Below are 27,830 nucleotides of genomic sequence, written 5' to 3'. Positions count from 1 at the left end.
ACAGATGGCACTTCGATACCAGATAACATCAAAAACCACGCGCGAGAATTGAGTTCTTCAGCTTTTTTGCATTTATGTTCTGTTCATTTGGTTTTCAGACACGTAACATTGTTTGGTCGATTAATGGTATGGTACTTCGTATTGCGGAGCAAGAAAGTCGTGAAAAAAACAACAGTTAATTATAAAAAAAAGAGATAAAATATCATCGATAATCGTCATGAATTTGATGATCAGTACATATTTCAACAAAATAAAAATACTTGGAAATTAATCAAGAACGTGCCAACTAATCGAAATAAAAGATCAATATGTCCATTAATGTTACAACATGTTAAATTTTAGTTGAATAACGTATTTGAGGAAAGTCAAATGTTTTAAGAGTCAGATACAAAATTTTCATGCACACTTCTTTTACCGATCATCTCAAACACAATGGCACTTCGATTCCAGATAACTCGACACTTTTTACCAGATAGAACATGCTCTATTAAGTTTATCAGAAATGCAGAATTCACTGTGGAATAATGCTATAGTAAGCAGGCAATACATAAAAATGTATGTACTAACGTAAATTAAAAACGAATTACCGAAACATGTTCTTATCCTTTTGGAATATGATAATAAAAGGCAAAGGGAAGTGTAAAGGGAAGTGCTTCATATAAGTAGAGCTCAATATAAAGGGAGTTTTCCAATCTCTTAAATTTCGTTTCATGATGCGATTCTAATGAGCACCAATGACGAAGGATTTTATGAGCCTCTTTAAGATTGGCCGCTTTAAGATCCCTTGCTCACCTTATCTAGAGTCCTGCTTTAAGTTCAATTGAACACAGTCGATTTTCAATGCTCTTAATCTCAATTTACCAATTAAAAACAAGTTTATTATTTAGACAATTATTTTCGGTCGTCACTTGCAATGTATTACTTCAGAAATAAGCATTTGAATCATATTTAAAATTTGCACTTATAATATTTATTATATAAATTAAAAGTAATAAGATTTTTGAAAACGAACAACGCCATTGGTTATATTTTACATGTGTATGTAATTACGTTATGCATAGATTCCCAATGTGTCAGGCTTGACAATGCACATTGCTTCGTACTTCAAAATGTTTGGTAAGAATAGCCATAATATACATAAATGCATTTCAGGTAGAAGATAAAACTCGGTTATCAGAGTGCCCAATTTGATGAAAGTCTCTGTTATCCTAAGTGCCCTATATTGGGAATCAAAGTATCCGCAACTTCATGAATACCACCTATTAAAACATGCTCTATCTTCGTTTATATTTCATTGAATACTATCAAAATTTCAGGATTTGAAGCACAGTGATTACTCTACATGCTGGAATATCAAACAATGTCTTGCAATATTTCTAAGTAGTGTTATTTTGTTGAAATGTTTACTGTTGATCCCTTTTATGCTGTTTTCCCACCGAATTTTCTATTTTTTTGGGAAAAAATCTACCATTCTTCCGTGATGCTTTTCTTTGCAATAGAAAAGGAAACACCATTTATAAACTCGACCATGTGCCTTGTCTAAAAAACTAATCTTTATGGTATAACTTAAAAAAAACCCTGATGAACTTACCTCTCGCGCATGGCTTTTGTTGTTGTCTGGTATCGAAGTGCCATCTGTTATCAAAGTATCCGCATAGTCAAGTGTACTCTACATGATGTGGAGACATATTGCGTGTAAATGACTTGTTTCAATAATGTCAAAGTATGAATTATTTAAAACTATATCCACTCACCGATCCCATTTTATTTCAAAATACGAATGAAAATCTTAAAACTGTTTTTGTGATCAAAATATCTGATAGTTCTATCGAATATGGTCAATTAGTAAAGTCCACATCTCATCATGCCAATTTTCATTGTCTCAGCTGATGGCTTGAGCATAATTTTATTTTCGCAGCCGATGTCATGACCATCTTATAAGTAACCACGGCCGTTGTCTTGAGCCGTTTTTCCAACCCTACTCGAATTTAAATGTTGATAAAAATGTTGTGTGTTCATGTGGGATGCTGTAATTTCGAATAACCGAAGAGAAATTATTAAATATTTCAATAAAATGTTGTTCATATTTATGCCCCCCTTTGAAGAAGAGGGGGTATATTGCTTTGCACATGTTGGTCGGTCTGTCGGTCCGTCCACCAGGTGGTTTCCGGATGAGAACTCAAGAACGCTTGGGCCTAGGATCATGAACATTCATAGGTACATAATTCATGACTCGCAGATGACCCCTATTGATTTTGAGGTCACTAGGTCAAAGGTCAAGGTCACGGTGACCCGAAATAGTAAAATGGTTTCCGGATGATAACTCAATAACGCTTATGCCTAGGATCATGAAACTTCGTAGGTAGATTGATAATGGCTGGCATATGTCCCCTATTGATTTTCAGGTCACTAGGTCAAAGGTCAAGGTCACGGTGACCCGAAATAGTAAAATGGTTTCCGGATGATAACTCAAGAACGCTTATGCCTAGGATCATGAAACTTCATAGGTACATTGATCATGACTCGCAGATGACCCCTATCAATTTTCAGGTCACTAGGTCAAAGGTCAAGGTCCAGTGACCCGAAATATTAAAATGGTTTCTGGATGATAACTCAAGAACACTTATGCCCAGGATCATGAAACTTGATAGGTAGATTGATCATGACTCGAAGTTGACCCCTATTGATTTTCAGGTCACTATATCAAAGGTCAAGGTCACGGTGACCTGAAATAGTAAAATGGTTTCCGGATGATAACTCAAGAAAGCTAATGGCTACGATCATGAAACTTGATAGGTAGATTGATCATGACTCGCAGATGACCCCTATTGATATTGAGGTCACTAGGTCAAACGTTAAGGTCATGGTGACCCGAAATAGTAAAATGGTTTCCGGATGATAACTCAAGAACGCTTATGCCTAGGATCATGAAACTTCATAGGTACATTGATCATGACTCGCAGATGACCCCTATCGATTTTGAGGTTACTAGGTCACAGGTCAAGTTCACGGTGACCCGAAATAGTAAAATGGTTTCCAGATGATAACTGAAGAACGCTTATTCCTAGGATCATGAAACTTGATAGGTAGATTGATCATGACTCGCAGATGACCCCTATTGATTTTCAGGTCACTATGTCAAAGGTCAAGATCATAGTGACAAAAAACATATTCACACAATGGCTGTTACTACAACGGAGAGCCCATATGGGGGGCATGCATGTTTTACAAACAGCCCTGTGTAATTAGAGTTTGACAGAGAGAGCGGTGAATTTTGTTTGATTTTTGACCACATTCTTACGGATTTCTTTAATAGTAAGCAGCTAGGAAGGTAAGGATTACGTTCACAAAGTCATTCTTACTTAGGCTCTCAAAGAACACACGCAAATCTGCTCAATTCAATACGTAAAATATAAAGAATAGGGAAATACTTACACCCCGCTTTTACCCGACATGTATACAGTACCGCAGCCGATGGATGAACCACAGACGATGCATTAGTCGATTGCATGGTGTGATTTTGAGCAACCAGGAAAAGATACTTATTGCTTGGCTTTTCAATCATGATTAACTGTGTCAAAGAATGGATATTGTTTGACTTTTATTTTTATTTTGTTCTACTTAATGAAGTTGAACCCTTATTGTTAACAAACTTGTGATCTAGCTTTGTCTCTTTATTATCAATTTTTTTCATTACTCAAAAAACATTATGGTAATTTAAATTTAAACACTGTTATTCTCAATGTGAAAGTGTTGGTTAGCCAAAAAACATATATTATGCGTGATTAAAATTAACCCTTTCCAACTTAGAAGCAAAGTGAAAATGACTATGTGCAAACTTCATTAAACAAGAACAGCCTGCGAGTAATTAACTGGCAGTCTGTTCAGGTTTTATGCTGTTTGCTGCTCATCATCATCTATTAGGTTTGCAGATGAAGCCTTAAAAACTTGAATCTAGTAAGAAAGGTCTTTAATTAAATTTAACTTTTTAAGTGACTGCAATTGCGTGAAAATGCATATCTAAGTGGTAAAGGGTTTTAACAAAGTGATTTGTCGTATCGAAGAGCCTTAGTCCCGCTTCCATAATGGTTGAAATAGATTCTGTACACTATGCGACCTGTGATTTTTGCCGCTATTCTCGCATCACCGTGATCAATGCAATGTGACAAATGGCGGTGATTTAGAGCGACAGTATTATTTGGAAGATGTCACGGCGATTCCATGGTGACCGTCGCGCGATGTATCTCGCTGTAAGGCAATCAGCGCGAATCACCGCGAACCGCTGGAAACACCTTTTTTCGCGATGAAAAGAAGTCAGCAACATGGGAATCAGAAATATGCATTCGGCTAACTGGGATACATTGTAAATAACCGAAATAATAAATATTCGTCCCATTGAGAATTGGCAAAAAATGACTCAAACTGGAAATCTGAAATTAGAAATTCTGCAATCCATTACAAAGATTGCAACGATCACAGCTTCATTGCTTTATCCGTCCATTTAACCCATTTGAATCGCTTAGAGGTTAAACCACCTATAACAGCTAATTGGTGTTGATCTGTTGTGTAATGTCAATAAAGGTGTGAAAAACTCCCTAGTCAGTGTTTATTACATGTATTCCCTATCAGAGCAGTATGTGTAAGAAACATATATGAAATAATCCAGACGATTTATTTACATGTTCACACAGTGTAACTGTAAACAAATATTCACTTTCATTTTTACCTGTTAGCAGAAAGTCCCCTGGAAGCACATTTTTTACATTTTGCATATGACGTAATGAAACATTTTTTTTGTACATGATCGTATTGCATTCAATCCAAATTTAAATTCCCTCGTCCAATGAAAGGTGTGTCCCATAATGAACTGTGCTCTTTACACTGCTGAAAATGGCGTAGGCATAATTATGTTGTGTATGAAATTCCTAAACATATAGAGGATATTTGTTGGATTCGGTGGATTATCGATTTTAATTCACGAGTGATCATAGAAAATAATATTTTCACGAGTGACGTAGCCAAGAGTAAAAATATATTAGTTTCTATGATCACGAGTGAATTAAAATCGATATTCCACCAAATCCAACAAATTTTCTTTTTATTTTATGCTTTTTTTTCACCGTTTATATGCATTGTTAAAAAGTTCAACTAAAGAATTTTGCTGGAATAATGACGTCATTTCGTCAAAAAAATGACGTCATTTCACAGTAAACAGTGAAAACAATTGATAATTTTCACTGATAATTTTCATTGTTTGAAACAGTGAAATTATCAGTTTAATTCACTGATATTTCTGTATAAACCACTGGAAAGCGTTAAATAAATTTGTCGTCATAAATGTTTAAGATTATATTTTCTTAAGTGATATTGTAATTATGTTGGATTTTTCAGAAAATTGTTCACATTAGAAAAGCGGTATGTATACAGTTATCGATACGATTCGGTTTATATGCATGAATGGGCAAAACACCCATGTCACCGATATCCACTGTGATCACGGCGAATCGCAGTGAATCTCTGCGAATCACAGTGACGATTATTTTGCTCTCGCGCGACGGCGGAGTTACGAATCATGTGAAATTTTTGTGATTTTCCACTCAAAATCAAACTGTCCACCATGACTTACCGAATAAGGCAAAAATCACGGGTCGCGTAGTGTGTTTGAAATAATGAGTAACATTGTGTCCACTTTTTGAGTCTAATATTTCAGTTTATCTTCCCTAGTGTTAGTTTGAAATATCTTAGATAAAGTTTTGTTTGTACTGATAAGTGATTGTTTAGACCAATCTGATTCTGTGACATCATTTGTATATAGGTAATGACTGTATGTTTAAGAATGCAATTAAAAATGTAATCAATTACTGTAAGCAAAAAAACTGTCCAAATCAGACGACTCTTAAATTTACATGAAATTGTACCATTATAATTCAGTTATTGTGCCAATAAACGTTATACAATCAACGAAAAACTGTTCGTTGAAATCAATAATCAAAATCCCCAGTTTCTGTTTGAAAACACGGCCAGAGATATATTTATTACAGATAGCTTATTGCTATGTTTAGCTTTCTCAGCTAACATATGCATTCTGTCAGCTGGCAGATGGCATTTTCAATTTTGGAGCTCTGGTAAAGGATTGAAACCAGCATTTTACTGCAGTATTAATTCAGCTTCTTTGATCCTTTAAAAATATCAGATGCCACAGCTGGAATGCAGAAAATTATGTATTGGACTCTGATGGAAATGGCTTAATTGATGTAAAAGCAGGAAGTGATCTTTGTTTGGAGAACTAATAAGAAGTAAGACAGAAACTTCTATGACAGCTTTGGTTGAATGTATCATTCAGAATTTTTTTCTTAACTGGAAGAATCAGCCATATCATTTTAAAACTGGACAAAAGTGTGATGCTGAATGCTTTCTTTGTCAATGGAGGAGAACACAAAATGCATATATTATATTCAATATATTATATTAACACATAGATTAATGAAACAGCAATAATATGACTGCACACTTGTAAGTGTTCTTTTGACAAAAGACCACTTGCCCATTTCAAATAGTGGCTGGTGCGCTGCAGAAATAACAATTACCCATGCAATCACATGTGAAAAAGTCCAAGTCTATTTTTGTAAGGTCTTTCCCCGAAAGAGTTGTTATTTAGACTGATAGTGTTTTAATGTTTATAAAAATATTAAATGATGTTTAATTGACTCCTGTCAATGAATTTTATAGTATTGAGATTGCAACAAGGTGTTTAGTGTCCTTTATAATTGTCTTATCATCCTCAATGTAGTAGCTTTAATATACGCAATTAATGATCATAGTTTACAAAAATCACGGGAGAATAACTTCAAACTGCAATGTTGCTTATCTTATGAATGTTTAATGGCCAGAAAATAGGCAATTATCCAAACTGAACATGAATTAGATTATGAAGCTAATGTTGACCTCCTATGCAACATTATAGCTGGGGAACAGGCGTTTAATTAAGATTGTTGCTAAGGGCAGTGAATAAAAGATATTCCCAAGTGATAATGATGTGATATGACTGAAATAAAGTACAGTCTATGTGTTGAATAATGCACAAGAAAATACCAGATGGTAGGTAAATGTTACACTTTTGAGAATAAATGTACAATGAATCAGCCTTTGTTTGGGTTACAAAGTATCTGATGTATATTGTCTCAAGGTTATTTATAAATGTCAACATAACAGCAAACTATAAATGGCAGAGCATTATTATGGTTTATGCTGCAGTTTAGCTTTAGTAGGATTATTATACTCACTGGGGCTGCAAACATCTTGAAATGTTATGCTGCGCTAAACATTATGGGTGTAATAAAACGATGCCTTATGTAATACTGATATGTATGAATTTACAATAACTAAGGAAGCAACAATTGCAATGGTATTTGGATGTCACAAAGGGCAGGTGAACAAACAGAACTGCCTTTTGCTTTGTCCTTAATATTCCCAAATTTGATGGAGTTTATGTACCTCTGTTTATTGGATGAGTCCTTTGGTACCTTGGTATCATGAAAGGCAGGTGTACCTCCATGTATTTCCATGTGTCCTTGAAAACCAGGTCAGTGTGGGTCACAAATAACTACTTGTAGCTCATGCATAGTTATTAAACAGAAAAAAACGCTTTTGGGGTAAAAAAAGATACAAATTTACCACACATTATGTTTTAAAAAATATTACAATATAATCATGTAAATGTATTTGTTAAACAATATATTATTTTGTACCAACACTCCAAGGAACTATCCTACTAAACTTAAATTTCAATTGTAACAGTTTTCAAGGGGGAAGGGGGCATACATCTTTTATAAACATCTCTCATTGCAAATTCCCGGTGTCATAAAGTAAGGTGTCTGTCCTAGAGTCCACAGGGCCTTCTTGTTTATCTGATTTACGATTTGCCGTCATCAATCTCAGGCTTTTGCAATGCGGGTAGATAAAACATGTTTATTTCATTTTATCTTGAAGTCATCCTACAAAAACATTCTGCCACTCCTTGACAAATGTAATACAAATCCAAAAATCAAAACTCTTTCCATTAGTTATATTTCTAGACAAGAGAAGACATCTTGATTTATTAACATTGCCAAGACAATTGAACACTTATCCTTAACAACCATAATGGGCTTCCCCAGCAATAGACCAAACAGGATATATCACATTGCTAGGGCATTGATTTTGTTTAAGAAGGAGAATTCTGCATGTGGGATGTTTAATTATTATGTCAGTTACAAAGTGGATAACAGAAGCATTTGCAATGACTTTTTTCAGTTATTTCAAACTTGACACCAGGTTTCAAGCAGACAGACAAGCAGATTAGGCTTGATCTGGAGGAATTGATAACCAGTGAGAAAATTGTCACTGTTTAATGTTCAGAAAGCTCTCTTAGTTAGTTAATTGGAGCTCTTTTAATTTTGGCCTGTGAAGTGACACTATTTTATAGCCACTCTGATTCCAACAATTCTAGAAAGACTTAATCTGAGAAAAGAATATTGGAGATTTATTATTCAGTCTAAAAATGCCATGCAATCGAGTTGCTTTGTCTCAGGTATCTGGCTCAATCAGTCTGCTCCTGAACTTGTAAGCACTGTAACTTTACCATGTATTGAAATATTTAGAAAAGGGTCTGAAAGACAGCTTGTCACATGCAAAAAACATGTCGTACCTTTCCGAGGTAAAGTTAAAAAAATGTCTTAATACTAGTACTTGTCAGCACTTGGTTGTCCAAAAACGGCTTAATTCATTGTAACAAATTCCTGTATATGGAAGGATTTTGAAATAAATTGACACACATTTTCACATATATTAGATGAATTGTCATGGAAGATGAACCTTTTGGCTACCTTCGAGGGCAAGGTCAAACTTTGACTGTCAATAAAGTTGTTTGTCTGTATCAAAGCAATATGTGATAAGTAGGTGGGGGTTTAATCACTGTTTATTTTTATTTATTTATTTTTACATATTTTCTTCTTATTTACTTTTAATGGACATGCCTGTTCCAGAACAAACATGAACAACTCATTTTGATAATTATTATTATAGTCCAAATTAGAAGAAGGCTATTCAGTAAACACTACTATAAATAGTGAATATAACAGCCCAATGATAGTAATAAATAACATACAGAAAGGATTATACAATAGCAGACACAGCTGTCATGAGATATTATTGAAAGCTGTTCTACAGGAAATACTCCAATTCATATGTTAGACAGTGTCATAGTTTTGGTTGTTTATCTGTCTGTCCAGATTTGTTTCTGCAGACTGATACTTCTTGTGGGTCACCTGGGAGGAGTAAAATTACTGGATCATATACTCGTGTGTTCCTCTGTGAAAATTCAAGACTGCAATTTAAGTTGAAAGGTAATGAATTCTCATTTTAATGCAATTTTCTAGGACTACTAGGTCATTCGCATATAACTGTGGTAGAACCTTCTTTGTTTAATGGCACAACAGTTTTGCAATGCCAACTGACCATGATAAAAGCCAGGAAGGAACATGGTGACCATTGTCACTAAAATCATGGTACCATGTTATTTATGTGTGTTAATTGACCATGGTTAGCCTTGGAAAAATTGTGGTGCCATTTCCAGACATGGGAGTATTATGATTATAAGTACATGGGCATTTTGATTAAGAAATATTGGAAAATAAACACAATAAGAGTGGGAATTAAATAAACATACGATTCACTAGAATTTGCATTGTTTTATAAAACATAAATCTTGTTTGCTCTTTTTAGTCCCCTACCGGTTTCACCGGAGGGGACTTATGGTTTTGTCTCCTTCAGTCCGTCCGTCCGTCTCACTTTTCTGGATCCTGCGATAACTTTAAAAGTTTTTAATATTTTTTTCATGAAACTTGGAACATGGATAGATGGCAATATGGACATTATGCACATCATTTCATTTTGTTCCTACGTCAGAAATTCTGGTTGCTATGGCAACAAATAGACTAGAAATACTGCTGAAAATGGTGGTTTTTCTGGATCCTGCGATAACTTTTTAAGTTCTTAATATTTTTTCATGAAACTTGAAACATGGATAGATGGCAATATGGACATTATACACGTCATTTCATTTTGTTCCGACGTAAAAATTCTGGTTGCTATGACAACAAATAGACTAGACATACTGCTGAAAATGGTGGTTTTCTGGATTCTGCGATAACTTTTAAAGTTTTTAATATTTTTTCATGTAACTTGAAATATGGTTAGATGGCAATATGGACATTGTGCTTGTCATTTCATTTCGTTCCGACGTCAAAAATTCTGGTTGCTATGGCAACAAATAGACTAGAAATACTGCTGAAAATGGTGGTTTTCTGGATCCTGCAATAACTTTTAAAGTTCTTAATATTTTTTCATGAAACTTGAAATATGGATAGATGGCAATATGGACATTATGCACGTCATTTCATTTTGTTCCTAAATAAAAAAATTTGGTTGCTATGGCAACAAATATATGTAAAAAAAATCTGGAATTTCTGACAATGGTGGAGCCGGTAGGGGACTTATATTGATTGACAACAGTCTTGCTTATTCAGTTATCTCTCAATTCTGACAACATTGAATCACAAATTCAAGTAAATGATTCTACTCACATATTATAGTATTGTGCAAATGGACTCAGATGTATTATCTAGTTTTAGTCTTGATATTGCAATGTTTCCTTTTCTATATGTTACTCAATCACATATTCTAATCATATTGGATTTGTTTTTCTGTGCTGTATTGCTAATGTTGTCCTGTGTCTGGCATTAGTTTTTAATACCCCTATCACCAGACATGACTATAAATTAGCCAGTAACTGAATTATGATTTTATGTTCAAAAATGAAGACCAAGATAATGGTGATTGTTGATATCTGCTGCTGCTTCTGCTGCTGCTTAGTATGATGATATTAATTTTTGTCCCAGGAAATTGTTTAACTGTTTTTTAGAGAATTTAAAATATTTTTGTGCTTGAAAATTTATAAAGTCAGTGTTTTTGTATGGCAACTCTCAAAAAAGAGTATATATTTTTCCCCAATTTTGTAGAATAAAATCCTCTAAAAAATAAAACAATAATTTATTTTTTTAAAATATTATTTTAAGAAACAACTGATTTTATCGATTACAAAAATCCCAATAAGACTCAAATTGGCTTGGAAAACTGAGACTGTGCATGACGGCTGAAATGTCTGAAACTAATGTTGAAAAAATCATTGATATATATTTAAGAAAAAGGACAGCGACATTCAGCTGTAAACATTACATTCATACATACATGTGCATTCATATACAGTCAATCTTGTGGATGCGACCACTTGTATTAAGCGACCTTTGTCTTATGCGACCATTTTGAAATCCCACGTAGCTTTTTCGCTATATAATGATATTGTATGAAGCGACTTTTTTCTTACGCGACCAGCGACCGCTGATTTTTGTGTATTTTGATGTCCGAATCTTGAATTAAGCGACCACTAGGAGGTAAAAGTGGTTAATCTATTGATCTTTCAGGGACAAATCCGTGTAAATTGTTTATCTAAGCCGATAAGATGTACTGTTACACCTCTGCTTTGTTTTCACACCAACCATTATAATTATGCTTTGTCTCGTTGACCGGTTCTGACCGGTATTGTTGTAGACTGCGTATCAATTTATTGAGTTGAATAATAGAGGAACGTATTACGCAAAGTCTACAGCTTAAATAGTTTACTATGTGGAACGTTAAGAGACAACGCCGATTTTTCTCGAGTATAGATAACAGGTACAGAAACAATGCACTGTACGCGACAAACATTTCCTGAGAAGTGCAGAAAATAAACTATTAATCAGCAACATCTGTCGAAATCTGTACATTACCAATTTGTAATTATGCTAATTAGTAGATATTTGTTAGCCAATCACATTGTTATTTACTTAATAAATTTTCCAATCAGGTCTGTTTGTTTGTTTTCAATTGACGTGTTTTAATTTTTTCAGCTCATTATGTATCATAATAGAGTCAGATTTCCTTAAGCGTACATGCAGAAATTAAAATGTCAAAAAGAAAAGTGTTAACGTTGAACGAGAAAATTTGGGTTTTGGACGTAAAATCACAGATGAGTTTGGAGTCGGTAAAACTCAAATTCAGAACATTCTTAAGCGTAAAGCCAAGGTGCTTGAAGACATTGAAAATAATGTGTCAGGTGAAAAAAACGCGAAAAATATTTCCTTGTCTATGTTGTTATTGCAAATAAATATGTACACACAATTCATTTATAATAAATGATGATTTATAATAAGTGAACAAATAAAAAACATTATAAGTAAAATTTTGATTATGTATTGTGTTTATAATCATTTTATTATAAAAGTTAAAATCATTGTTGACAAAAGAGATTATCCTTCATATAGATTAAAATTGAGGGTAAGCATTCTTCCAGAATGGCCTTTTTTTATTTAAAGACCATTTTATTAAGAGACCACTTTCGATTACTCCCTTAAGTGGTCTCTTAATACAAGATTGACTGTAATAAATATCATAACATTATAAAAAAGTGAATTTTTTATTTTCCCCTTTTCCTAAAAAAAACGACGTGTTTTTCCCCTTTGGACGGGCCCCGCCACCATTCCCATATAGGTGAAAAAAAACACTGACAGTCTTACTTTGAAATCATCATGTCTGAAATGAACGCTGTTCAAAATACATGTAATTCATACATTTAAAATTTATTGTATTAAAAAAATATATATATAACACATGATATGTTAAATTTCAAGATACATGTATCAACCTTTTTTAATCATACCGAAACTTAGTTAAAATTAATTGGTATATTAATAGGAATATATTTATGCCCCCCTTCGAAGAAGAGGGGGCATATTGTTTTGCACATGTCGGTCTGTCCGTCCACCGAATGGTTTCCGGATGATAACTAAAGAACACTTTTGCCTAGGATCATGAAACTTCATAATAGGTACATTGATCATGACTCTCAGATGATCCCTATTGATTTTCACTATTTTAAAGGTCAAGGTCACGCCGAATCGAACCAGTAAAATGGTTTCCAGATGATAACTCAAGAACGCTTATGCCTAGGATCATGAAACTTTATGGGTTCATTGATCATGACTCACAGATGACCCCTATTGATTTTCAGGTCACTAGGTCAAAGGTCAAGGTCACGGTGACTCAACACAGTAAAATGGTTTCCAGATGATAACTCAAGAACGCTTACGCCTAGGATCATGAAACTTCATAGCTACATTGATCATGACTCGCAGATGACCCCTATTGATTTTCAGGTCACTAGGTCAAAGGTCAAGGTTACGGTGACTCGAACCAGTAAAATGATTTTCGTATGATAACTCAACAACGCTTACCCCTAGGATCATGAAACTTCATAGGTACATTATTCATGACTCGCACATGACCCCTATTGATTTTCAGGTCACTAGGTCAAAGGTCAAGGTCACAGTGACAAAAAACATATTCACACAATGGCTGCCACTACAACTGACAGCCCATATGGGGGGCATGCATGTTTTACAAACAGCCCTTGTTAAAAGTGTATTTTTTGTGTGTGAAGTATTTTAATAAAATAACCATAATATAGTAAAACAATTTTTACATAAAATATTGTAAATGTTTTTTTATCTGTTTAAAATAAAAGCAAAAAAGTGAAAACCATGGTCACATTGTAGGCAATTATAAGTCTGACAATTCTCATTTTTACCATGAATGGTATGCTCATGGCCACGGTTTACCATATTATTTGATTGGTTGCCATGATAAACCAAAAGCAATTGAAATTCGTTAAATACTGTGGTGACCATGATCAACATTTTGCCAAGGTCCTTGGCAAACATATGCTATCTGCACGTACAATTATCAATTAGTCATGCAATAAGTAATAAAAGTTTATTTTTTATCCAATTATCATATAAATCAGAATGTGTATAACATAGTAAGTAATTATAAATTGCACATATTCATAATATCAAATTTCATTTTTAGAATAAAAAGACAAGTTACTAAACTGTGTTTTTTCCTTTTAAACAAGACACATTTTTATAGAAGACATACTTTATTTAAAACAATGATTACATTTTTTATCCACACTGGGTGGAGGTAAAGAAAGAAGATGATTATGGCATAAATCTCTTCATTTTTATGCCCCCGGATTGAAAGATCAGGGGTATATTGTTTTTGGCCTGTCTGTCTGTCATTCCATCATTCCGTCATTCTGTCATTCTGTCATCAAAACTTTAACCTTATATTAAAGTTTTGCAATAACTTTTGAAATATTGAACATAGCAACTTGATATTTGGCATGCATGTGTATCTCATGGAGCTGCACATTAAGAGTGGTGAAAGGTCAAGGTCAAGGTCATCCTTCAAGGTCAAAGGTAAAAAAACAAAACAAAAAAACTTAAACCTTACATTAAAGTTTTGCAATTACTTTTGAAATATTGAACATAGCAACTTGATATTTGGCATGCATGTGTATCTCATGAAGCTGCACATTTTGAGTGGTGAAAAGTCAAGGTCAAGGTCATCCTTCAAGGTCAAAGGTAAAAAAAAGTGGCGCATTAGTGGGCATTGTGTTTCTGACAAACACATCTCTTGTTTTACGTTATTTATACGTTATAACAGTGTATGTTTCAAAATGAACTTGTTATTGAAAAAAGAACAGGTTTACAAATAGTCACTCACCAACATGACAACTGATCTTTTCGCATGACCATGATATTAAAATATTGCGGAATTTAATACTAACTGCGGATGTCTCGAATTTGTACAATTATTCCATCCAATATATGTAACAAAAGAAACAGGAAATCACAAAAATAGTCTGATATCAAATTACATGTACATGTAACATGTTTGTATGTAATTGTTGGCGAGCTATATATTTACACAAACGAGCAAGGATTTTCGAAAGGTTAACAAAAAACAAATCTTTAATTAAGAACAACAAGGGAAACTTCATGTAGAAACAATTGAAACAAAACCTGAAGCATGAAAGGCAAATTATACTCATGCTTGATGTAAGACATGTCAATGATTCTGTAAGGAGGGCAAACACGAGAGAAAAGAGTTGAACATTTGGTGTTTTTATTATGAAGTGCATGTCATACATGTACATACAAAAAAAAAACATACGATCTGCAATGTGAATGAACATGTACATTTCGATATTGCAGACCGTACATTTGTATAATGTTGTTGTTGCACATGTATTTCACTGCGAACCACCTAGACTGTGGTGGTCCACCGCGATTGCGGTGGTCCACTGTGAGATCAATTTCCCGATAACACCGAGACTGACACCGCAATTCGCCACGGCAAAATCACCGTGTTCAACGGTGTATCGCAGTGAGATAGTAATTGTTTACTCTGTGCTGAATCATGGTGATGCGATGTGGATGGCAGAAATCGCTCTAGACGTAGTGTAACAAGTACGTTGGTTAAAAAAATATAGGTGAGGCTGTAGGGGGGGGCCTAGATGAGTTACCCGATACTGTCAATACATGAAAATTAATTATAAATTTAATGAAAACAAATGAATTGAAGCATTTAATTTCAGGTGAAAAATATTAAATTTTAATTTAAATGTGGTTTGCTTGATAATTTAATACAATCTTCTTGATACCAATACATTTATGATAATAACAATATTGTTGTTCCTTTTTTTTAGTCTCACACACAAAGAGACATAATGCACTCATATAAAAAGCTCATAAGCTGATGGTATGGGTTGTCATCCTAACAATGAAATTTAGCAACTACTTTTTAATGCTCCCCCCAAAAAAATTTGGGGGAGGATATAGTCGCCGCTTCGTCAGTCCGTTCATGTGTCCGTCCGTGCACAATTTTTGTCCGGGCTATTTCTCAGCAACTAATGACCAGAATTCAATGAAACTTTATGGGAAGCTTCACTACCAAGAGGAGATGTGCATATTATCAGCAGGTTCTGGTCGTATGATTTTTTACAGAGTTATGGCCATTTGAAATTTTCCATTAACTGTACATATAGTGCAATTCTTGTCCGGGCTATTTCTCAGCAACTAATGACTGGAATTCAATGAAACTTTATGAAAAGCTTCACTACTAAGAGGAGATGTGCATATTATCAGGTTCTGGTGGGATGATTTTTCACCGTGTTATGACCCTTTGAAATTTTCCATGAACTGTACATATAGTGCAATTCTTGTCTGGGCTATTTCTCAGCAACTAATGACCGGAATTCAATGAAACTTTATGGGAAGCTTCACTACCAAGAGGAGATGTGCATATTATCAGCAGGTTCTGGTCGGATGATATTTCACAGAGTTATGGCCCTTTGAAATTTTCCATTAACTGTACATATAGTGCAATTCATGTCCGGGCTATTTCTCAGCAAGTAATGACTGGAATTCAATGAAACTTTATGAAAAGCTTCACTACCAAGAGGAGATGTGCATATTATCAGGTTCTGGTGGGATGATTTTTCACAGAGTTATGGCCCTTTGAAATTTTCCATTAACTGTACATATAGTGCAATTCTTGTCTGGGCTATTTCTCAGCAACTAATGACCGGAATTCAATGAAACTTTATGGGAAGCTTCACTACCAAGAGGAGATGTGCATATTATCAGCCGGTTATGGTCGGATGATTTTTCACAGAGTAATGGCCCTTTGAAATTTTCTATAAACTGTACATGTAGTGCAATTCTTGTCCTGGCTATTTATCCCCAACTGACTGGAATACAATGAAGCTTTATGAGAAGCTTAACTACCTTGAGGAGATGCGCATGTTATTTGTGGGTTCTGGTTAGATGATTTATTTAGAGAGTTATGGCCCTTTGAAATTTTTAAGTTGCTAAACCATCCATCATATTATTTTGTCCAAAGTTATGCCCCTCAAGATGTTTCCTTTTATCTGAATATATAGTGCAATATTGTGACAAAAAAAAACTTTGGAGTGCATCACCTGTCTCCGACGGTTTCTTGTGTTATTGGCAATGTCACTGTTGTAATTGTACTTGTGTTGGCAATCAGTGTTCAGGAATATTTTTTTTTTCTGAGGCAAGATTGCTTTTTAACAGTACTTAAAGGTATTGAACCAACATTTGACAACTTCTTATTGGTTTTCTATATCACCTGGTTACGCCAAATAATCCATACAAAAACCATAATAAGTATATCAGGTAATGCAAGAACTACATGTGCATTGCATTTCTAGTGTAAAATACATTGTGTGTTTGATTGTGGCGTTGCTCAGGTAAGAAACCAAATATACTCTATTTTATTTGAATATCTAGTTTGAATTTGAGTTTCAAATATTCTTATGTTTCAATGAAATAAAATGAAAACTATGAATTAACATTATTTTAACAATTATTTTGATTACTGTTGATGCAATAAAATACGTTTCAAACGATATAAATAAATATTAATTCTAAAATCGACAAAATCAAGATTATATTCCATATGTAGGGCACTTATTTATTGTATGTGTTTATTAGTGAAATTGAATGTTTGATTTGCATATATATGATTGTATGACTGCATTACTTGCAGTCTGTCTTCCTCCACAAACGTTCTCATAGGGAGTTGCAGTGCAGTCTAGCTTCCTCTGGGACCTTTTCTGGGGGGGGGGGTTGGTGTTGCGCTTCCTCCACACCTCCACAACCTTTCTCAGGGGGGCTCTGCATTCCAGCTTCCTCCACAACCTTTATAAGCGGTGTGTGTGTAGGGGGGGAGGGGGCCCAGTGTTGCAGTCAAGCTTACTCCGCAGCCTTTCTTAGAGGGCTCGCAGTCTGGCTTCCTCGGCAAACTTTCTCAAACCGCTGAAATTTACAAATGCTACAAAATATTTAATGACAAATTTGAAGGAAAATATTGCATTTTAATACTTTTTTTGTCAACAACACAACAGCCCATGGATCCTTTTTATGCTCCCCCATAATTTATTTTGGGAGGAGCATATAGTCGCCGCTTCGTCTGTCCGTGTGTGTGTCTGTCTGTCTGTCCGTCCGTGCACAATTTTTGTCCGGGCTATTTCTCAGCAACTAATGACCGGAATTCAATGAAACTTTATGGGAAGCTTCACTACCAAGAGGAGATGTGCATATTATTAGCGGGTTCTGGTCGGATGATTTTTCACAGAGATATGGCCCTTTGAAATTTTTGAAATTTTCCATTAACTGTACATATAGTGCAATTCTTGTCTGGGCTATTTCTCAGCAACTAATGACCGGAATTCAATGAAACTTTATGGGAAGCTTCACTACCAAGAGGAAATGTGCATATTATCAGCGGGTTCTGGTCGGATGATTTTTCACAGAGTTATGGCCCTTTGAAATTTTCTAAAAAAAAATTCTTGTCCCCCCAACTACTGTGCCCTTAAGATGTTTCCTTTTATCTGAATATATAGTGCAATATTGTGACAAAAAAAAACTTTGGGGAGCATCACCCGTCTCTGACGGTTTCTTGTTGTTAAATATGTATTGATATAAAGTCTGGGAAATAATGTAGTCAAATGAATGGGACGTTGAACTCAAAGTGAGACAAATGGGAATATTACCAATAAAAGAAGCAGCTCAATATTCTCAATTCTCAAAGAGTCAAACTTGTTTTGCTTGGAAATATTGGATTTAATCCTTATTTATTTCTTTGTTAATCAGTTATATGTAGCAAGGATTTATTTTCAAGAAAAAGCAGCAATTAAACCAAAAGAGCCAGCATTCCCCTTTATATTTATGTGAGTTCTTCTGAGGAAGAAGACAGAAATATAACATTTATGGCAGCTTAAATCTTGTTTGTATGTTTGCTTAAAAAAATGTATTCTTGGTGCTCAAAACATACTTTTTTGACAAATTTTGAAGCGCATAGTCATTATTAGGGAGTCTTTCTTTGAAATGAAACTTAACATTTAAAGTATAAATGGTTGGTTCATGTACGTCAATAGAGTTTGAGATCTAAATTAAAGCTGAACAAGCCATTACCTCAAGCAGCCAAAAGACCAGCAGTATATCAGTGGTAACAAAACACACCCAGATACATTAATTATCCACACGCTTTTTGAAAAGCGTGGGGATATTGTGGTTATGTCCGCCGTCCGTCTGTCTGTCCTGGCCACTATCTCCTCCTACACTATAAGCACTAGAACCTTGAAACTTACACACATGGTAGCTATGAGCATATGTGCGACCCTGCACTATTTGGAATTTTGATCTGACCCCTGGGTCAAAAGTTATGGGGGTTGTGGTGGGGCCGGGTCAGAGATTTTCACTCATTTTTTAGGTTATTTTACTATAATTTCTTCATTTCTACACTGATTGTCTTCAAATTGATACCAAACTTCTCTTATGACAATACGGTCAATCTCAACTATGCATGGCCCCATTACCAACCCTGGGGCGCCCCGCTCACATAGGCCACGCCCACCCAAAATTGCAGTTTTACTATAATTTCTTCCTTTCTACACCAATTCACTTCTAGTTGATACTGAACTTCTATAATGACAATATGACAATACAGTCAATCTCAATTATGCATGGCCCAATTACCAACGCTGGGGCGCCCCAGTGTCAAACATTCAGCGTGGGGATACGCGTCCGCCTCTGCCGCGCCATTTATAGTTTTTAGCTCACCTGATTGCTCAGGTGAGCTTTTGTGACCGGTCTTTGTCCGTCGTATGTCCGTCCGTCCGTCCGTTTGTAAACATTTGCTCGTAAATACTCTAGAGGCCACATTTCTTGTCCTATCTTCATGAAACTTGGTCAAAAGCTTTGTCCCAATGAAATCTCGGCCGAGTTCAAAACTGGGTTGTGCCAGGTCAAAAACTAGGTCACTAGGTCAAAAAAAACAACCTTGTAAACACTGTAGAAGTCACATTTCATGCCTAATCTTCATGTAACTTTGTCAAAATGTTTGTCTTAATGATATCTTGGTTGAGTTCAAAAGTGGTTCCGATCCGTTGAAAAACATGGCCGCCAGTGGGCGGGGCAATTTTCCTTATTTGGCTATAGAGAAACCTTGTTAACACTCTAGAAGTCACAATTTTTGCCCAATCATCATGAAAGTTGGTCAAAAGATTGGTTCAATTGATGTCTCTGACGAGTTCGAAAATGGTTGAGATCGGTGAAAAAACATGGCCGCCAGTGGGCCGGGCATTTTTCTCTATATGTACCCGGTATATAGTGGCAATTTTCCTATTTGGCTATAGAGAAACCTTGTTAACACTCTAGAAGTCACAATTTTTGCCCAATCATCATGAAAGTTGTCAAAACATTGGTTTTATTGATATCTCAGTCGAGTTTGAAAATGGTCGGGATAGGTGAAAAAACATGGCCGCCAGTGGGCGGGGCATTTTTTTCTATATGTAAATAGTGAAAACATGTGAACACAGTAGAAGTCACATTTTTGGCCCAATTTTTTTCATGAAATTTGCTGAGAACATTTTTTTCTTTGATACGAGAGTTGAGTTCAAAAATGGTTCCGGTCAGTTGAATAACATTGCTGCTGGGAGGGGGGCAGTTTTCTCATTATGCCCCCCCCCCCTTTCGAAGAAGAGGGGGTATATTGTTTTGCTCATGTCGGTCCGTCCGTCCACCAGATGGTGTCCGGATGATTACTCAAGAACGCTTATGCCAAGGATCATGAAACTTCATAGGTACATTGATCATGACTCGCAGATGACTCCTATTGATTTTTAGGTCACTAGGTCAAAGGTCAAGGTCACGATGACCCGAAATAGTAAAATGGTTTCTGGATGATAACTCAAGAAAACTTATGCCTAGGATCATGAAACTTCATAGATCATAGATACATTGATCATGAGTCGCAGATGACCCCTATTGATTTTCAGGTCACTAGGTCTAAGGTCAAGGTCACGGTGACCCAAAGCAGTAAAATGGTTGCTGGATGATAACTCAAGAACGCTTATGCCTAGGATCCTGAAACTTCATAGGTACAATGATCATGACTCGCAGATATTGATTTTCTGGTCACTAGGTCAAAGGTCAAGGTCACGATGACCCAAAATAGTAAAATGGTTTCCGGATGATAACTAAAATGGTTTCCGGATGATAACTCAAGAATGCTTAGGCCTAGGATCATGAAACTTCATTGGTACATGGATCATAACTCATAGATGACCCCTTTTGATTTTCAGGTCACTAGGTCAAAGGTCAAGGTCACGATGACCCAAAATAGTAAAATGGTTTCCGGATGATAACTCAAGAACACTTAGGCCTAGGATCATGAAACTTCATAGGTACATTCATTGATCATGACTCGAAGATGACCCCTATTGATTTTCAGGTCACTAGGTCAAAGGTCACGATGACCTGAAAAAGTAAAATGGTTTCTGGATGATAACTCAAGAACGCTTATGCCTAGGATCATGAAACTTCATAGGTACAATGATCATGACTCGCAGATGACTCCTATTGATTTTCAGGTCACTAGGTCAAAGGTCAAGGTCAGGGTGATCTGAAATAGTAAAAGTGTGTCTGGATGATAACTCAAGAACGCTTATGTCTAGGTTTATGAAACTTCATATGTATATTGTTCATGACTTGCAGATGACCCCTATTGATTATCAGGTCACTAGGTCAAAGGTCAAGGTCACAGTGCCAAATAACGTATTCACACAATGGCTGTCAAGGTCACGGTGACTCAACTTGGAAAAATGGTTTCTGGATGATAACTCAAGAATGCTTTTGCCTAGGATCATGAAACTTCATAGGTATATTGATCATGACTCTACAGATGAAATAATGATGAAACTTGACCATGATGTTTGTCTTGACAATATCTAGGTCAAGTTTGACATTTGGTAAAGATTGAATGAACTGACTCATCTCAGGTGAGCCAACTAGGGCCATATTGGCCCTCTTGTTTTATATATCTTGACAATTCAATTTCCTTTGTTTATTATTGGTTAACTATTGTTTGCCCTTCAACAAAGTTATGAGTACTTGTACACGTTGACATTGTGTGGTTTCATGATTTATAAGAGATAGGAAGAACCTGGATTTCGGACAGCAGCTGATTATTAGGAGTTAATTAAATAAAAGAATATCGGGCCCAGTTCTTTAAAATTACCTTCTTTATCTCTTTATTATAGCTTTAAATGTCATTATTGAGACTTATTCACCATTGTTGTATAATCACACTGATTAACATATTAAGTACCTAATTTGGTGTAATTTAAGCTTTATGGGTGATATGGCAAGAGGTCATGTTCTAAAAACAGGATGTAGCCTTCATGAGATCGCCCATAATGATATGGTAATAAATACTATGGAACACCAAAACTGCCTTTTGTTGAGAGAAACTGCTATTATGTTTGCTTAGTAGGCATTATGTTGGTGTTAGTGGATATTATGGTTGGTCAGGTTATGTTGAGATAAGTTGACATTATATTGGGTTAATTTAACATTATCTTGTGTTAAATTGACTTTATTATGCCCCCCTTCGAAGAAGAGGGGGTATATTGCTTTGCTCATGTCGGTCGGTCCGTCCGTCCACCAGGTGGTTGTCAGACGATAACTCAAGAACGCTTGGGCCTAGTATCATGAAACTTCATAGGTACATTGATCATGACTTGCAGATGACCCCTATTGATTTTGAGGTCACTAGGTCAAAGGTCAAGGTCACGGTGACCCGAAATAGTAAAATGGTTTCCGGATGATAACTCAAGAACGCATAAGCTTAGGATCATGAAACTTCATGGGTAGATTGATCATGACTCGCAGATGACCCCTATTGATTTTGAGGTCACTGGGTCAAAGGTCAAGGTCACGGTGACCCGAAATAGTAAGAGGGTTTCCGGATGATAACTCAAGAACGCATATGCCTCGGATCATGAAACTTCATGGGTAGATTGATCATGACTCGCAGATGACCCCTATTGATTTTGAGGTCACTAGGTCAAAGGTCAAGGTCACGGTGACCCAAAATAGTAAAATGATTTTCGGATGATAACTCAAGAACGCTTTTGCCTAGGATCATGACACTTCATAGGTACATTGATCGTGACTTGCAGATGACCCTGTTGATTTTCAGGTCACTAGGTCAAAGGTCAAGGTCACAGTGACAAAAGTCGTATTCACACAATGGCTGCCAGTACAACGGACAGCCCATATGGGGGGCATGCATCTTCTACAAACAGCCCTTGTTTTAGATTAAGTTGACTTTAAGTCAACTAAATGTTGGGTTAACATGTTGAGTAAAGTGGACATTATGTTGGGATAAGTTGACATTCTGTTGGGTTAAGTTGACATTGTGTTCAGTCAACATGATTTTGGGTTAACAATATTTTGGGTTAAATTGACATTATGTTGGGTTTAATTGACATGTTGAGTAAAGTGGACATTATGTTGGGTTAAGTTAACATTATCTTGTGTTAAATTGACTTTATTTTGGATTAAGTTGACATTATGTTAAGTCAACTTAGTGTTGGGTCAACATTATGTTGAGTAAAGTGGACATTATGTTGCAATAAGTTGACATTCTGTTGGGTTAAGTTGACATTGTGTTCAGTCAACATGATTTTGGGTTAACATTATGTTGGGTGAAATTGACATTTTGTTGGGTTAAATTGACATTATGTTGGGTTAAGTTTACATTATGTTGGGTTAAGTTGACATCCTGTTGGGTTAAGTTGACATTATGTTGGGTAAAGTTTACATTCTGTTGAGTTAAGTTGACATTATGTCGCGTCCAGTTTTGATTCTGTTGTGTCAAATTGGTATTATGTTAAATCAAGTTAACATAACATAATGTCAACTTAATCAAACATAATGTTGGCTTAACATAATTTTAAAATAACCAAACATAATGTCACCTTAACCCAACATAATGTTACCTTAACCATACATAATGCTAACTAAATCCAATATCATGTCAACTAAACCCAACTAAAGGTCAACTTAACCCCACATTATGTGAAGTTGTTAACTTGAACCAACATAATGTCAAGTAACCAAACATATCAGTTTCTGTCTACAGAAGGCAGTTTTTATCTTCCATAACTATCGTGTTTATAATATATTTTATTCTGCGTACTTAAAATTTCTGTTAAAATGTAAATAAAGAAAGGTTTAAACATCCGTATAATGTTCTGTGAAAAATTGAAGAAAGATTGCTTCTGCTCTATTATCTTGCAATATCTGGAATACTTGCATCAGCTGATGTATGTGAATAATTACAAGAGGAGCTTTTGAACTGCAATAAGTTCAAACATTGCAGCGAGTGGTATGTTAAAACTTAAAAGTCATGTATGTACCTGTGTGTTTCGATTAATTTATGACCAGTGTTAACAATGAGAATGTTATCAGGGGTGAAAGATTGATTGAATTTGTAATGCATGAATAGGTATCAAGTTTCTCAAAGTAAGTAGTACAATTTGTCGGGATATACTATTTAAGTATAAAAGGAAGTTTAAGAATAACAATTTAGTCACTACTGGTACTAATGCAGATTGGATCGATGTGAGAGTGGTAATTATATAAATAATTAGGTACTGTATATTTTTGTTTTGTTTAGATATAAAATAATGTGTAATTTTGTTTGTGCATATTTATACGTTTGAATTGGTTAATGCTGTTTAAACTCTATAAATATAAATAACATGAAATATATCGTCGTTAATATTGGTTAATTTGCATTAATAATTCCTGATATAACTGAAAGATTAAAAAAAGGAACCAATATTTTCTCATAATCATTAAGGCTTAAAATTTCTTGTACCTATCTTTTTTTACAACTATTAAAAAGAAATTATTGAGCTGTACAATAATTGTTAATGTAGTTTTAAATTATTTGTATATCGAGGCAAAAATAAAAATAAAATTTAGTTATGTGCTAGATATTTTATTTATGTATTCAATACAGAGTAGATGTACACAATGTATATAATACAAATGCAATTAATTAAAAAATAAAAAATTGAACATTTTTTAACACTTAATTATTATTATTTTGGAATGAGATTAACTTTGTTCTGCTCTTCTTTTTAATTTAAGCCAATTAATTAAACCAGGTCAATAGAAAAAATAAATTTTTTTTCATTCAAAATCTGCCCTTGTTCTCATTCATGTAGATAAAGACGTATAGAGTAGTTACCTTCTCTTTATCACATGTCAATTATAAGACTTGAAGTGGAGTAAATAGCAGAGTATCCTTTGTTTTTAGCTCACCTGTCACAAAGTGACATGGTGAGCTTATGTGACCGTGTGATGTCTGGCGTCCGTATGTGTGTGCGTGCGTGTGTCCGTAAACAATTTGTTTGTGTAGACAGTAGAGGTCACAGTTTTCATCCAATCTTTATGAAATTTGGTCAGAATGTTTATCTTGATGAAATCTGGGTTGGGATTGTATTTGGGTTATCTGGGGTCAAAAACTAGGTAACTAGGTCAAAAACTAGGTCACATAATAGGTCAAATAATAGAAAAACCTTGTGTAGACAATAGAGGTCGCTGTTTTCATCCAATCTTTATGAAATAAGGTCAGAATGTTTATCTTGATGAAATCTGGGTTGGGATTGTATTTGGGTCATCTGGGGTTAAACACTAGTTCACTAGGTCAAAAAGTAGAAAAACCTTGTGTAGACAGTAGAGATCACAGTTTTCATCCAATCTTTATGAAATTTGGTCAGAATGTTTATCTTGATAAAATCTGGGTTGGGATTGTATTTGGGTCATCTGGGGTCAAAAACTTGGTCACTAGGTCAAAAACTAGGTCAAATAATAGAAAAACCTTGTGTAGACAATAGAGGTCGCAGTTTTCATCCAATCTTTATGAAATAAGGTCAGAATGTTTATCTTGATAAAATATGGGTTGGGATTGTATTTGGGTCATCTGAGGTCAAAAACTAGGTCACTAGGTCAAATAATAGAAAAACCGTCAACAATTTATTTGTGTAGACAGTAAAGGTCACAGTTTTCATCCAATCTTTATAAAATTTGGTCAGAATGTTTATCTTGATGAAATCTGGGTTGGGATTGAATTTGGGTCATCTGGGGTCAAAAACAAGGTCACTAGGTAAAAAACTAGGTCACTAGGTCAAATAATAGAAAAACCTTGTAAAGACAATAGAGGTCACAGTTTTCATCTAATCTTTATGAAATTGGGTCAGAATGTTTATCTTGATGAAATCTGGGTTGGGATTGTATTTGGGTCATCTGGGGTCAAAAACTAGGTCACTAGATCAAATAATAGAAAAACCTTGTGTAGACAGTAGAGGTCACAGTTTTCATCCAATCTTTATAAAATTTGATCAGAATGTTTATCTTGATATAATCTGGGTTGGGATTGTATTTGGGTCAGCTGGGGTCAAAAACAAGGTCACTAGGTCAAATAATAGAAAAACCTTGTGTAGACAGTAGAGGTCACAGTTTTCATCTAATCTTTATTAAATTTGGTCACAATGTTTATCTTGATGAAATCTGGGTTGGGATTGTATTTGGTTAGTCAGGTGAGCGATTCAGGGCCATCATGGCCCTCTTGTTTTATTCAAATACTAGTTTCTTCAATAAAGATAACACAATAAAACATATATTCATTGGGCTATTGCATTTTGTACAATGAAACAGATATAATTGAACAGATCTTTAAGTGTCCGTAATTTTTATTTTCTCTGATTGTCAGACTCTCTTACTTTCAAGTTACCAGGGCTATAGATAACTTTTGGGTATTTTGGGTAATTCACCCCCTGTTTTTGACAACAATAGGGTTTTTGTAAATTCAATAGAGTTTTATCAAAAAATTTCACCCCCTACTTTTGAGCTTAATTGGGTTTTTTTCACCCCCGTTTTTTTTTAAACTCAATTGGGTAATTAAGGGAATGACGTATAACATAATTTAAATCTACTAAGGTTACTTTATTATTTATACAAATGGAATTTAAAAAGGTACCTGTACATAAAAACAAACAATTACTGAATTTCTGATCAAAGTTATTCATTGTTTGTTGAATAATACGGAATTAATGAAAATCTCTTCACAATTGATTAAGTCCTGGCTGTTCAAAGCGATGCACCCCGTTTACGGGTCATTTTGAGTTGAATACCTTGGAAATGAAAGTAGAAATTGGACGGGTCTACCAATAATTACAATACTACCCCAAAGATTGATAATCGCTGGAAAGACTGCTTCTTTTCTTCATGGGACTGCATATAAACTATGCAGTACATTTTTTTACGGAAAATAACCAGTCTAAAACATACGCCCGGTGTTCGTAAGGATTGCGTTTCGTGACGCAAGGTTTTTTACGGGAATTACGTTATTAAATTTGTATTTACGTTTTTGTACACTTTATTTTGAATTAATTTACGTTTTTGGTTATTTTAATTGCATAATAACGCAAGTACGCTTGTTATCTATAGCCCTGAAGTTACTCTTCTAAATTTAGGGTGAGAAACATGATATAAGAGCCTTGATACAATACGTCTACCGCGATATCTGCCTAAAACACAGTCACACCGTGGTCAACTTTTTGTCAGTGTGACAATCACCATGATCTGAAGGTGTTTCCATCGTAATAGATCACAGTGACAGTGGGTGAGCACTGCGGGTGCTATCGCGATGGACCATCGCGGCCCGGGTGGTTTGCGGTGATTACAGGTAAATGTATGGTTTCTGCATGAAGTATTGCTTATTGTTTATTGTCCCCAACAGGTTTCACCACAGGGGACTTATGGTTTGCGCTCTGTGTGTCCGTCAGTCCGTGAGTCTGTCACTCTTTTCAGGATCCTGCGATAACTTTTAAGTTCTTAATATTTTTTCATGAAACTTGAGATCATGGATAGATGGCAATATGGACACTATGTACGTAATTTCATTTTGTT

General features: G+C 35.1%; 1 protein-coding gene across 5 annotated transcripts in view; it reads left to right on the top strand.

Annotated features, from left to right (window-relative positions):
* The window catches only part of LOC127866330 (uncharacterized), a 63,981-nt gene that overhangs the window by 14,493 nt on the left and 21,658 nt on the right, over positions 1–27,830 (top strand). Inside the window, exon 1 of one of the 5 annotated variants that reach the window (XM_052406802.1) lies at positions 6,061–6,296. The exons of 1 other annotated variant lie outside the window; for it this stretch is intronic. The gene's annotated coding sequence lies outside the window, so the exon portion shown is untranslated. 3 more of the 5 variants (XM_052406805.1, XM_052406804.1, XM_052406803.1) reach the window with 3 other exon arrangements.

Source organism: Dreissena polymorpha, chromosome 2, assembly GCF_020536995.1.
Source record: "Dreissena polymorpha isolate Duluth1 chromosome 2, UMN_Dpol_1.0, whole genome shotgun sequence".
Taxonomy (NCBI): Eukaryota; Metazoa; Mollusca; class Bivalvia; order Myida; family Dreissenidae; genus Dreissena; species Dreissena polymorpha.
The sequence above is the reverse complement of the archived record's forward strand: the minus strand, read 5'-3'. Positions and strand labels throughout refer to the sequence as shown.